The sequence below is a fragment of the Panthera tigris genome, chromosome C1, assembly GCF_018350195.1.
Source record: "Panthera tigris isolate Pti1 chromosome C1, P.tigris_Pti1_mat1.1, whole genome shotgun sequence".
Classification (NCBI taxonomy): Eukaryota; Metazoa; Chordata; class Mammalia; order Carnivora; family Felidae; genus Panthera; species Panthera tigris.
In genome coordinates, this window is record NC_056667.1 from 139,169,976 (window position 1) to 139,183,890 (window position 13,915).

Below are 13,915 nucleotides of genomic sequence, written 5' to 3' on the forward strand. Positions count from 1 at the left end.
CTTATAAGAGTTTGTGTATTCTGCCATTGAGTATAGTATTTTTTAAGTGTCTTTTAGGTGAAGTTAGTTGATAGCCTTGTTCAAATTTTCTATGTCTTTCAGACTTTCTGGCTACATATTCTATTAATTACTGAAAGATAAGTGTCAATCTCCAAATATAAATAAGGTTTGTCTTTGTCTCCTTTAAGTTCTGTCAGTTTTACATTTTGCATCTTGAAGTTGTTTTAGTAAGTACATACAAATTTAGGATTATTATGTCTTATTGATGAATTAATCCCTTTATCATTATGAAACATTCTTCTTTATTCATGACAATATTCCTTGTTCTGGAGTATATTTGTCTAATATTAATATTGCCGCTCAAATTTTCTTTTGATTAGTGTTAGTAGGGCATATATTTTTCCATCCTTTTACTTTTTTTTTTTTTTTAATTTTTTTTTTTTAACGTTTATTTATTTTTGAGACAGAGAGAGAGCATGAACAGGGGAGGGTCAGAGAGAGAGGGAGATACAGAATCTGAAACAGGCTCCAGGCTCTGAGCTGTCAGCACAGAGCCCGACGCGGGGCTCGAACTCACGGAGTGCAAGATCATGACCTGAGCCGAAGTCGGCTGCTCAACCGACTGAGCCACCCAGGTGCCCCCAATCCTTTTACTTTTAAGCTATTGTGTCTTTATATTTAAAGACTGTTTCTTGTCATTTATAAAATTTGGTTCAATATAGCAATCTTTGCCTTTTAATTAAAATGTTTAGACTATTTATATTTAATGTCATTATTCATGTGGTTGGATTTAAATTTACCTGTCTCGTTGTTTGTTTTCTATTTACCTCACTCATTTATGTTTCTTTTTCTTGTTCCTCTTCCTTTCATGGAGATTGACTTTTTTTTATAATTACATTTTATTTCCATTGTTGCATTTTATCTCCTTGTTTTACTTTTTACTATTTTCTCTTGGTTTGACAATATGTAACTTCAACTTATACTCTTACTTCAAATAACATTGTACCTTTTTACCTGTAGTATAAGAACTTTACAACAGTATACTTTCATCTCTTTACCCTTTGTGCTATTATTGTCATATATTTTCTTCCACACATACTATAAATTGCAAGCTACAGTGTTCCCATTTTTTTGTTAAACAGTCAATTATATTTTGAAGGCAGTTTAAGAAATGAGAAAGCTGTCTTATATTGCTCCACATATATATTATTTCTGGATTTCTTCCATCTTCTGTAAAAGTTTAACTTTCTATCTGGTGTTATTTTTGTTCTGCCTAAGAAACTTCCTTTAACATTGTTGGAATGTAGTTTTGTTGGTGATGAATTCTCTTAGTTTTATTCATTTGGAAATGCATATTTATCATCATTCTTGAGAGATAGTTTCCCTTTGTAAAGAGCTATGGGTAGACAGTTTTATTTATTTATTTTTTTCTTTCAATACATTTGCTTGCATAGTTTCTGATGAAGAGTCTGTGGTCATTTTTCTCCTTATTGCTCTGTATGTAATATGTTGCAATGTATCTTATTTTTCTGAATGATTTTAAGATTTTCTTTTTATCCTTAGTTTTAAGCAATTTGATTATGTTGTGTCTTGACATGCAGTATCCTTCTGAGGATTCTACTTGATACTTTTTTTGTTTTCTTATTCTGGCTTATGGGAAAACAGATTATTCCTAGCCTCATGTGAGCCACAGCGTTTTTCTGACTACTTTCTTGTGGTTCTCTTCCCAGCTGTAGGCCATTTCTTGTATGAATGCACAGATAAGTAACAAAAGTCTCAAGTGGGCCCCACTACAGATTTCCAGAGTTCTTTTTTTTTTTTTTTAATGTTTATTTATATTTGAGAGAGAGAGAGAGAGAGAAAGAGAGAGAGAGAGAGAGAAGCAGAGAGAGAGGGAGACAGAGAATCTGAAGCAGGCTCCAGGCTCTGAGCTGTCAGCATAGAGCTCAACGTGGGACTGAAACTCATGAACCATGAGATCGTGACCTGAGCCAAAGTCAGATGCTTAACCGACTCAGCCACCCAGGCACCCCTCTGGAGTTCTTTTTTTTAAATGCAGTTTTCTCCTCTGTAGTACTATGTTCCACAAGTTCTACCTTTCTGGTTAAATGAAGTCTGATTTGTGCTCCTTTAGCTCAGTGAAACTGCTTAACTCTGTGTTACTGCCTTGAAACTGCCTCCAGGAAGTAAGCTGGTGAATGTTGAGGTGTCATTGCCTGGTTTTTTTTCTTCTCTCAGAGGTCAGAATCTTATAATGCCTCTAATCTAATGTCTCCAAGCCAATATTTCCTGTATTTTGTATGATTTTCCAGTTATTTATAACACAGGGGGTGGCAATGGTGCTAAATCCATCCTTTTTACTCCATTTTGGCTTGAAGCAAAAGTGTCTGGACATACTGATGGAGATTGAAGGTCATTCTTATTTCTTGATGTATTGCATTAAAGACCAAATGAACCCTAAAGAGTTTATGATAGAAGAGAATAGCCAGTAAATTAATGATGAGGTCTGCTTATGTGTATGTAATCCAGTAGTTCACCCAAGCAATGTAAATAAAAGAATCACCGAGCTTCTTTGAATTAGAAAGTTATTTGAACTATGCATCGACTATATTGGAAAAATATCATGAAATGTAGAATCGTTTTCTTCGACAATCTCTGCAAGATCTTAGAATTTTAGAGTACTGCTTTCTTTATTTCAGGTGGAGTAATGGAAGTCCAAAGAGGTCCTTACCTTTCTCCCTGGCAGACAATTGGCAGGGAGGGCCAAAGTAAAACTAATATGCCAACTACCTTAATAGTTTGTGTACTGGTATAGGTAAGTGAAAGGCAGCTTTAATCTCCTGACTTCAAATTAGATTATATGCTTAACTTTCTACTGGATAAACACTTTATTGCCTTTCAATTCATTTTGTTTAAAAACTGCTCTTCCCTGAATTTTGCTTTGGTATATTGCTTTAGCTTTGGAATAAATCCCTAAAGATTCAGTGCAAAATTTAGTATCTAAATCTCCCTTAAAAAAGAGCCTAGCATTTTTATGAACATAATAATACCATTCAGAAATGATATAAATGTACACACTTGAATATATGTACATAGCTTCAGACTCTATAAAGGATTATAATTTTAACATTTTCTTTTTATTAGTCTTTTAAAGTGCCTTGAATTATCAAATGAAATTACTCTCTGTTATTGTGCACTTAGAGATATTTTTCCAGGAAATAATATGTAAATTCTTTGCTTCCTCAGAGTTTGCTATGGTTTTCCAATATTATGAGGAATAACACATTGGGGAGATTTTTTTGTTTTGTGGCAGTTTTAGCTATCTTAAAAAAAAATGGTTCAAATCCCCAGTTACGATATCGTAGTGTTAAATAATTTTTTAAATGTTGTGCAAAATCATCTCGGGATTAATAGAAACATTTTCTTATGTTGGCTAATTGCAAATTTTAACCATGATTCTTAATAAATTTCTCTTTCACATGAATTTATAAATACTAATTGTAATGAATCTGCTTTTCTAAATCAAAGGAGCCATTAAAACCGAATGGTTCAATTTATTTAAAAATGTTTTTTTAACATTTATTCATTTTTGAGAGACAAAGACAGAGGGTGAGTGGGGGAGAGGAGGAGAGAGGGAGACAGAATCCAAAGCAGGCTCCAGGCTCTGAGCTAACCAGACGCAGGGCTTGAACTCAGGAGCTGTGAGATCATGACCTGAGCCGAAGTCAGATACTTAACTGACTGAGCCACCCAGGTGTCCCTACAGGTTTATTTAAAAAATGAATGAATAAGGAAAGCTTTTTAGCTCCTTAAGGTGCTATTGCTGTTTTTATAGAATGTCAAGAAAGTGATCGGTCTTCCTTTGATTAGGCTAATGCCTTCTCTTTCCTTCAAATTTCTGGAGAGTTTTCACTTGATAGGGAAAAAAAAATGAGAAAGCTACAGGGGCAGTGAGAAATAACAGCTAAAGATTTCTGAAGTATTTGATGATAGAGAAATGGGAATGACTCAGCTAGCCATTGCACCCAGAATTTCAATGTGTGGGCTGTGCTCCTACAGTCTTAACATGAGCTGGTCCTGATGATTAATGTAAGATTCTAGGTTTGCACATAGGTAAAGATAAAGATGTTAGTATGTTTAACAAAAACAAATACTCATAAACAGGAAGAACAATGGGATTTTCAGTAGCTTTCATACTGTTGCTCTTTATTTTTCTTGACCATCCACCAGAAAACATGGACAGATGATATGAAGTTTTATTTGTGTTTAAAGATTATGTTTTCTTGTGTTAAATTGAGAATAGTTTTTCTGTGAGGAGAATGTCGTGAGCTGAATTGAAGAAAGTAGTTCAAAACTTAACATATACTTTGAAAATAATTTCTTCACTCCAGGACTACTTCTGAGGAAGTTTTTACATAAAGTTAAGCTCAAACATTTTCATATTGCCTGATTATCAACACACAATCCCTCTGTAAATAAATACTTAGGTAAGTGATTTCCATAAATTGTTTTCTTTAGCAGCATCTCTTATATGCTCAACATAGTACTTATTATAAGTATAGGAATACAGACTGCTACCATTTACAAAGTCAATGAAAATCATTTAAATGAAAAATATTTTTAGCACTATGTTTGACTTACTACTCTGGAGGATGTTGATTTAATGCTTGTCCACCACCTGTCTTGACTATTCTCAGTCCACTTCTGGTCCCACCTACCTTCCACAATGGCTGTTTGATTAGGTGTGTAGTCAAGGCTTATATTTTTGTGACTATGTAATTGTTAATTGTGGATGAGCTAAGTAGTGTACCATGATCAGTTTTCTTTTCCTAGATGACATTTTGTTCTCCCTGAAGTTGATGAGTCTGGTTTTATTGTTTTTGTTCGTTTAGTGTTCTATGATTTTATCCCTGTCCTAAACGAAACTCTTCCCTAATTGTGGAAATACCATCACTAAACTTTCAGGTTTCTATCAGATTCAGCTTCTTGAAGGAATCTCTCTGATACCTTTCACTTATTCTGATCATAGACCAGTTGCTCTCTAGCTCTGTTGCACAGCTGTCATCCTGGGATTTTCCTTCACATGCCTCCTCTTTCCTATAGTATATCTTTGCTTCCTGAAATCTGTATCTTCTCTTTATTAGTTTACTCTCTTGTATCAGAGGAACAAGTTCTCCAGTAGCTTTTTGAGAAGGCTTGAATAGCAATGAAAACTTTTCATGTTTTTCTACCTTTGGAAATGTCCTTATTCTATCTTCACATATTGTCATGTTTACTGCTTATGGAGTTAGAGAATGCAAATAATTTCTCCCTCAAAATTTTGGAGACATGGGGCGCCTGGGTGGCTCAGTCGGTTAAGCGCCGACTTCAGCTCAGGTCATGATCTTGCGGTGTGTGAGTTCGAGCCCCGCATCGGGCTCTGGGCTGATGGCTCAGAGCCTGGAGCCTGCTTCCAGTTCTGTGTCTCCCTCTCTCTCTGCCCCTCCCCCTTCATGCTCTGTCTCTCTCTGTCTCAAAAATAAATAAACGTTAACAAAAATTAAAAAAAAATTTTGAAGACATATTTCCATTGTTCTTTTTTAAAATTAATTTATTTTGAGAGAGAGAGAGAGAGAGAGAGGGAGCGCACATACACACGCGTGCATGTACACGCAAGCAGAGGAGGGGCAGAGAGAGAGGAGAGAGAATCCCAAGCAGGCTCAGCACCCTCAGTGCTCAGCCCGATGGCCTGGATGCAAGGGTGGATGCTAGGCTCGAATTCACGAACTGTGAGATCATGACCTGAGCCAAAAGCAAGAGTCACATGCTTAACTACTTAACTGATTGAGCCTCCCAGGCATCTGCTTCCAATGTTCTTTTATTTCAGTGTTGGAATTGAAAAGATCTTACTCATTGTGTTTTCAGAACTTTGTATGCAATTTCTTCCTCCTTTCTGGGCCCTTGTTGGATTTTTTTTTTCCCAACTGGGCTCTAAAATTTCACAGTGCTGGTGTTTGTGGTGTGGCTTTATTTCATTCATTATACTTAGTACTCACTGGGCTCTTTCAGTCTGGAAACTCAAGTCCTTTAACATGGGAAAATTTTCTTGAATTCTGTCTTTGGTAACTTTCTTCTATCCATTTCCCTTTGTTTTCAATGAATACCTAATGTTCAAATGTTTGACTTCTCGTGTTTTTCTAATTTTGTTATTTTTCTTTTGTACTTCTATTATTTACCTTTTTGTTCTATTTTTGAAATATGTCCTCAATTTTTCTTCCCACCCTTTATTAAGTTTTTTCATAGACATGTCAGTGAAAAATAAGAAAATAAAATTTAGAAAGCTGGCAAATACTATAATGTTAATATTTTTGCCATATTTTGCAATAATATTTGTAGCTTGAAATAATGGACTGAATTAATAAAGACAACAAAGAAAAGTCAAGTATATTATTTCTTATGGCATTACTTCTCAAACCCAGCAGTCACTTTATTATCCTCTTACTCAGTTGCTTAGCAGCATTTGACATAGTTGACCATTCCCTAATCTATAGATGACAGTACAACATACTAAAGCCTATGAGATGCACCAAAAGCAGTACTAAGGGAAACTATTAGTGATATGACTACATACATTAAACAAGAAGAAAGATCTCAGATAAACACCTTAACGTTACATCTGAAGAAGTAGAATAAGAAGAACAAACTAATCCCAAACTTAGAAGAAGGAAGGAAATAATATTCAAGTAGAAATAAATAGAGACTAGAAAGTAGAAATAGAAAAAGTTAATGAAAATGGGAGTTCGTTTTTTGAAAAGATAGACAAAGTTGACAAAGCTTTGGCTAGTCTAAGAAAGAAGAGAGAAAACTCAAATAAGTAAAATCATACATGAAGAGCAGGCATTATAACTGTTGCTACAGAAATGAAAAGAATCTTAAGAGATTTTTATGAACAATTATATGCCAACAGATTGGATAATCTACAAGAAATGGATGCATTCTTAGCAAAAAATGGATGCATTCCTAGAAACATATAACCTACCGAGGCTGAATCATGAAGAAACAGAAAATCTGAACTGATCAATAACAAGAATGGATTTGAATCAGTAGTCAAAAATCTTCCAACAAAGAAAAGCCCAGGACCTGGAGGCTTCACTGGTGAATTCTACCAAACAGTTAAAGAAGAAAAAACAACAGGCCCTCTCAAACTCTTATAAAAAATTAAAGAAGGAATACTTCTAATTTATTTTAAGAGATCAATATTACCCTAACACCAAAATCCCAGAAAACTATAGGCCAATGTCCGTAATGAGTAGATACAAAATCATGAAGAAAATTAATTCAGCAGTAAAATTACAATGATTACATGCCATGATCAAGTGGGATTTATTCCTGCATTTCTTTTTTTTTTTAATGTTTATTTATTTTTGAGAGAGAGAGACAGAACTCAAGTAGGGAAGGGGCAGAGAGGAGGAGACACAGAATCTGAAGCAGGCTCCAGGCTCTGAGCTGTCAGCACAAAGCCCTATAGATCAGGATGCAAACTCACAAGCTGTGAGATCATGACCTGAGCAGAAGTCAGACTGAGCCACCCAGGTGCCCCAAGAATCACTTGCATTTCTATACAATAACAACAAACTATTTGAAATGGAAATTAGGAAAGCAATCCCTTTATAATAGCAAAAAAGAGAGTAAAGTACACAGGAATAAACTTAATCAGGGAGGTGTGAAAGACTTGTATGCTGAGAACTAAAAAAATTTGGTGAATGAAATTAAAATAGTCACAAACATATGGAAAAGCATCCAATGTTCATGGAGTAGAAAACTTAATATTGCTAAAATGTCCATACTACACAAAGTGATCTGCAAATTCATTCCAATCCCTATAAAAATCCGAATGGTATTTTTTTACAGATACATAAAAAAATTTGAAAGTTCTTATGGAATCATGCAGGACTCTGAATAACCAAATCAAACTTGAGAAAGAAGAACAAAGCTATAGGCATTATACTTCTTGATTTCGTAATACAACACAGAGTTATACTAATCAAAACAGTATAGTACAGGCATAAAGAAAGACATGTAGACCAATGGAGCAGAGCAGAGAATTTAGGAATGAATCCATGCATGTATCATCAACTAATTTGCAACAAAGGCGTCAATACACAATGATAAGAGGATAGTCTCTTCCACAAATGGTGTTGGGAAAACTGCATATTCACATGTAAAAGAATGAAATGGGACCTTTATCTTACCCCATACACAAAAATCAACTCAAAATGAATTAGAGACTTAAAAGTAGGACCTGAAACTGTAAAATTCCTAGAAGAATATATATAGGGGGAAGCTTCATGACATTGGTCTTGGCAATAATTTTTTTTTTTTTGATATTACACCCAAAACACAGACAGCAAAGGCAAGATAGACAAGTTGGATTGCAAAAAACTAAAAAGCTTCTGCACAGTAAAGAAAACAATCACTGGAGTGAAAAGGCAACTTACAGAATAGGAGAAAATATTTGCAAACCATATATCAGATAAGTAGTTAGTTTCTAAAATATGTAAGGATTCCTACAACTCAATATCAACACCCTCCCCAATAACCTGATTTAAAAATGTGCTAAAAACTTGAGTAGGCATTTCTCCAAAGAAGTACAAATGGCTAGCAAGTCATCAGGAAAATGTAAATCCAAACCACAAGGCGTCACCTCACACACATTAGGATGACTGTTATCAAAACAAACAAACAAACAAAAAAAAACCAAAACAAGTATTGGTGAGGCTGTAGAGAAATGAGAACCCTTTACACTGTTAGTGGGAATGCAAATTGGGGAAGTTTCTATGGAAAACAATATGAAAATTCCTTTAAGTAAAATTAGAAATACTATATGAACCAGCAATTCCACTTTGAGTATTTATCCAAAAAAAATCACTATCTCAAGGAAATGTTAGCACACCCATGTTCATAGAAACACTATTCACGATAGTCAAGGTGTAGCTACCTAAATGTCCACTGATGCATGAATAGATCAAGAAAATGTGTTTTATACATACAGTGGAATATTAGTTTAAAAAAGGGAATTCTGCAGTATGTGACAATATGAATAAACCTTGGACATTATGCTAAATGATATAACCCAGTCAGTCACAGAAAGACAACTACTACATGATTCTACTTATGAGAGGCACCTAATAGTCAAAATCGTATGATAAGAGAGAAATATTGGTTGCCAGGGGCTGGGTGGAGGGGGAAATTATGGATCTGTGGGTACAAAGTTTCAGTTATGCAAGATGAGTAAGTTCTGTAGATCTGCTGTACAACACTATGCCTATGGTTAACAATAATGTATTGTACACTTAAAACCTTAAGAAGGTGAATCTCATGTTAAGTGTTCTTACCACAATAATGATAAAAAGTCCATTTGCAGGGGCTTCTGGGTGGCTCAGTCAGTTAAGCATCTGACCCGGTTTTGACTCAGGTCATTATCTCATGGTTGGTGAAATTGAACCCCATGTTGAGCTCTGAGCTGACAGTGCAGAGCCTGCTTGGGGTTCTCTCTCTCTCTTTTTCTCTCTGCATCTCCCATGCTCTCTCTCTCTCTCAAAATAAATAAATATTTTTTTTAAAAGTCCTTTTGCAAATACAAAGAGAGTGGAGGCAGACAGAAAAGATTGTTGGCCAATTTTGAAAAGTGTTGCAAACATTTTATTTGGGGCTCTGTCTCATAAGAACCACCAGGGGAAACTTTGAGTGGGATAGGCTTTGATAAATCACTTTTATTTACTTATTTTTCCTTCTAGTTGGAACACCTAATGAGGAGAGGAGAGGAAAAGGAGGAGAACTCAGCACCGGGGCTGCTATGTCATAGGTCTCAGATTGTTATTGAAATCTCAGGACGAAAAGATACTTTTTCAGATTGTCCTATGTATCAGAGTCCAGTTAGAAAAGTAGAAGTCACTCTGGGTCTCTCAGTAGATGAAATGTAGTCCGGGAGACAGATTACACAGAAGACACAGGGACTGCAGTTGGGGCTTTCTCGTGGAAACTAGAACTGTGGATGGAGGGACTACCTGGCAAGACTTGCAGCTTCTGGAGACACCATGGAGACAGGGAAAGAAGAAGAAAACTACCCAGTTATTCCCTTCCTCCTGCTCTTCATCTTCCAGCGTTGTCTCCCATATGCCAAAGCTAGAGGGCAGAAGAGTCTGGAAGAGTAGCTCCTTGAGGCTGAGAGTAGGACAGGGCAGAGAAGTGCATAGAGTAGCAGGAGAGGGGCACATTTACTAAGGTTTATAAAATTGAGATTATGTGAAATAATTTATTTCCCCATCCCTCTGGCATGTTCCATAACACACATGCTCACTCACTGGCATTTTCAGCACATTTGCTTGTGTATGAGTATCTTTAGATCTTTGTTGAGTTTATGTCCTAGTCATGGGAGGAGTACAGGGTGGATCGTTTTAAGATTATATGTAAAGTGACAGCTAACACTCCTGTTTTCAACTGACACTTAACATTTACATAATGCCAAAACATCTGGTCTTTTCCATCATTCCAGGCATCTCATTAGTCCAGTTGATTGCTTGGTGTCATGTACAGAAAACAGCTGGCTGGTTAACTAGAGTTTTGACTGTGGCTGAATTGGCTGGATGTTTGGTGTCACATAGACTGATGTTATGACTGGCTAAAGATGGAACAGAGCCAGTTACAGTGAAGACCAGTAACAAATCTAAAACTTTAATGTGGAATTTCGTTGGAAAAGATAATTATTTCTAAGACTGATTCTCAGAAACACAGAGCCCAGATTTAGTTTCTCTCTGATGTCGGTCCATTCCCATCTTAGCTCCTTGCACCCAGATGTCCTTTGCTGTGGGCCCAGTATCCTCAGGCTGCCCGTGGCCATTCAGCTCGGCAGTGACACCAGCAGAGGCACTGGCTCCTGGGACTCTTCTTCCCTGGGAAGGATCTCCAGCTTCTTAATTTATTCTTTATGTCCCTCTCCCCTTTTGCTTCTCTCATCAAATTTCATTTGTGATACCATTCAGAGATCTAATCTCTGCTGAATAGTCAGCTGGTCTCAGAATCCGGAGAACACTATGCTAAGTGAAATAAGCCAGACACAGAAAGACAAATACTGTATAATCTCACATTTAGAATGTAAAAAAGTCAAACTCACAGAATTGAGAATAGGATTAGAGAATTGGAGAATTCCATTTCTAGTATAAAAGCAGAGAATGAAATGTGGCTGCCAGGGGCTAGGGAGTGAGGGAAATGGGGGAGATGTTGGTCAAAAGGTACAAACTTTCAGTTATAAGGTGGATAAGTTCTGGGAATCTAATGTACAGCATGGTAACTATAGTAAATAATGTGGTATTATGTAATTGAAAGTTGCTAAGAGTAGCTCTTAAGTTGCTTTCACACACACACACACACACACACACACACACACACACACACACACAAAATAACTACGTGAGGTGATGGATGTGTTAATTAGCTTGATTGTAGTAATCATTTCACGATGTATACATATATCAAATCATCATGTTCCATACCATAAATATATACAATTTCTATTTAATTGTATCTTAGTAAAGCTGGAAAAAAAAGAATCTAATTCTCATGAAGATGTGGATGCTATTGTATTAATATTTATCTCTTCATCTTTTCATATGTGAATATGGTCTCAACTGAGACTGAAATTCTGGTGTACCTGGCAAATTTTTATCTTGTATTTGCCAGAAGCACATTTACACAAACACTGGAGAATGTCTTGGGAGAAGAAGGAGCCAGGCTGAATGAACTCTCATAAGAGAGCTTTGACTGTCAAGAGGTGGGCTGGGTCAGTGTGCACCATGGTTTCTGTCGCTTAGAGCTGTCCCCCAGCCCTGCTGGAACATAGCTGAGCTCTGTGGGGAGCAGAGGGACTCTTACTAAAATTTAAAGGGAAGTTAGGGAGGGAGGGAAGAAAGATAGAAAGGGTAAAAGAGAGAGAAAGAGAGAGAGAGAGAGAGAGGAGAGAGAGAAATAGAACACTCTAAAAGTCCTGGGATCAAAATGGAAGTGAGGAGTTTTTGCTATGACACAGTTCCTTGCATAGATTTGATTTCTGGAGGGCTCTAATGGGGACTGGAGTACTTGTAGGAATGGTGGCTGAACCCATCTGAGGTTACTTGAGGAGCCAGCAGGAATATGATTATAGGAGCAGGTCTAAGCTGCCCTGTGAAGATTCAAGAAACACTGAAAAGGAGCTTGCAGAGAGTGGGGAGTGGGGCAGTGAGGGGGCTTGCTGAAGGCCTGAGGACCTAACATAAGTGGATGTATAAGTGAGGAATGTTTAAATTATTATTTTAAATAGAACTGCATTTTAATACACCTGTGTCAGGGTGTGAGAAAATTCAGGTTATGCCTATAACATTTGCATATTAACGGAGTTGAATGTTTTGAATCTAGTAAGGAGATTGGTAGTGGTATTTTCAGATCATACCAATGGTAATTGATGAAAGAAAATACTTTCAATCTTTTAAGCATTCTTCAAATAATATTTAATAAATTTTCTTCTTACCCTGCTGGTTTTATTTGTTAGCTTGAGACATGAGGATTTGAAATGTCACTATACAATTATTGATTGAGGCTTGGCTGCCGCTGGGGAAGAGAATGTTGTGAAATCCTAACACGTTTATGAAATCTAAGCAGATCTTTTTTTATTTGCTCACAACTAGCAATAGTAAGATGGAAATATTATTTTAGTTTCTAGAAATCTTATGGTAAAACTTCAATTAAATGGGTTTGCTGATTGGTCTCGCTATATTGACACATTGAACAAAAATTTACACAGTGCCTTATATATCATGCACTCTGCTGGGCTAGGGTAAACTTTGGTGAACTCAATAGATTTTAAAATTTAGTGCACGCAAGTCATGTTAAAAGTCCCTTGTTGTCTAGCTGAGATACTAACTGAAAAATACAAGACATCTGATAAAACTATGCCATGTTTATAAGGCAAAAAAAATCCATAAGAAGGATTATATGCTTTATATCATCAGAGACTTGTATATCAATGTTTAGTGTGTGGCAATGGTAGTGATAGTACTTGTATCTGTGGTTAGCAGGGCCTTATAGGGCTAACGAAAGATTTCAGAAATGCAAACAGCAAATATATAGGTTTCATTTGTGGGGAAAAAAAATCTAGCTCTTATTTAAACCACCAAAATTGCACCAAAATTGCAGTCAGCTGCTGGGAAAAAAATAAAGGCAAAGATCCTGTTTACAAGGAATCTAGAGTTCAGCCATCAGATGGTTTTGGTTAAGACATAGTTTTCTCTTCATGCTGATGTTTCTATAAGACATTTGCTGGGAGTTGATGATTCCCCAATTGCCTAGTGTCTTCTCTTTCTTTACCTTCACAGTGATACTTTTGATTTTTGACAACCTTTACAAAAAAACTTACTCCTTGGGTGCTCAGTCAGTTGAGCGTCCGACTTGCTGCTCAGGTCATGATCTCATGGTTCCTGAATTCAAGGCCCGAGTTGGGCTCTGTGCTGATAGCTCTGAGCCTGGAGCCATTTTCTGCTTTGGATTCTGTCCCTCTCTCTCTCTCTCTCTGTCCCTTCCCCACTCACACTCTGTGACTGTCTCTCAAAAAACTGAATAAACGTTAAAAAAATAAAATAAATAAATAAATAAAAATAAAAACTTACTCCTTTGCAGCCTTTCTGTCACTCTGAATTTTTTTTTTTTTTTTTTTTTTTTTTTTGTGTATGGTTTTCCCATTGCTTCTTTGGAGCTCTTTCTGCTTTTCTCTTCTGTTGGCAAGCGGCTGGTGTTAAATCTTATTAAGTATTTAAGCTTATAATGGACTTACCCTCTCTACCTTTTCTATGCTTTCCTGGAGTGAAAGTGCATTAGAATATTTACTCCTTGTAGCTACCCTGCCATG

At 36.4% G+C, this 13,915-nt stretch overlaps 1 long non-coding RNA gene across 2 annotated transcripts in view; it reads left to right on the plus strand.

Moving 5' to 3' along the window:
• Positions 1-13,915, plus strand: part of LOC122240920 — a 65,651-nt gene that overhangs the window by 10,425 nt on the left and 41,311 nt on the right. The window contains exon 3 of one of the 2 annotated variants that reach the window (XR_006220713.1): positions 2,700-2,815. The exons of the other annotated variant lie outside the window; for it this stretch is intronic. This is a non-coding gene — a long non-coding RNA (uncharacterized LOC122240920). The remainder of the gene's footprint in view (positions 1-2,699; positions 2,816-13,915) is intronic. 2 annotated transcript variants of the gene reach the window in all.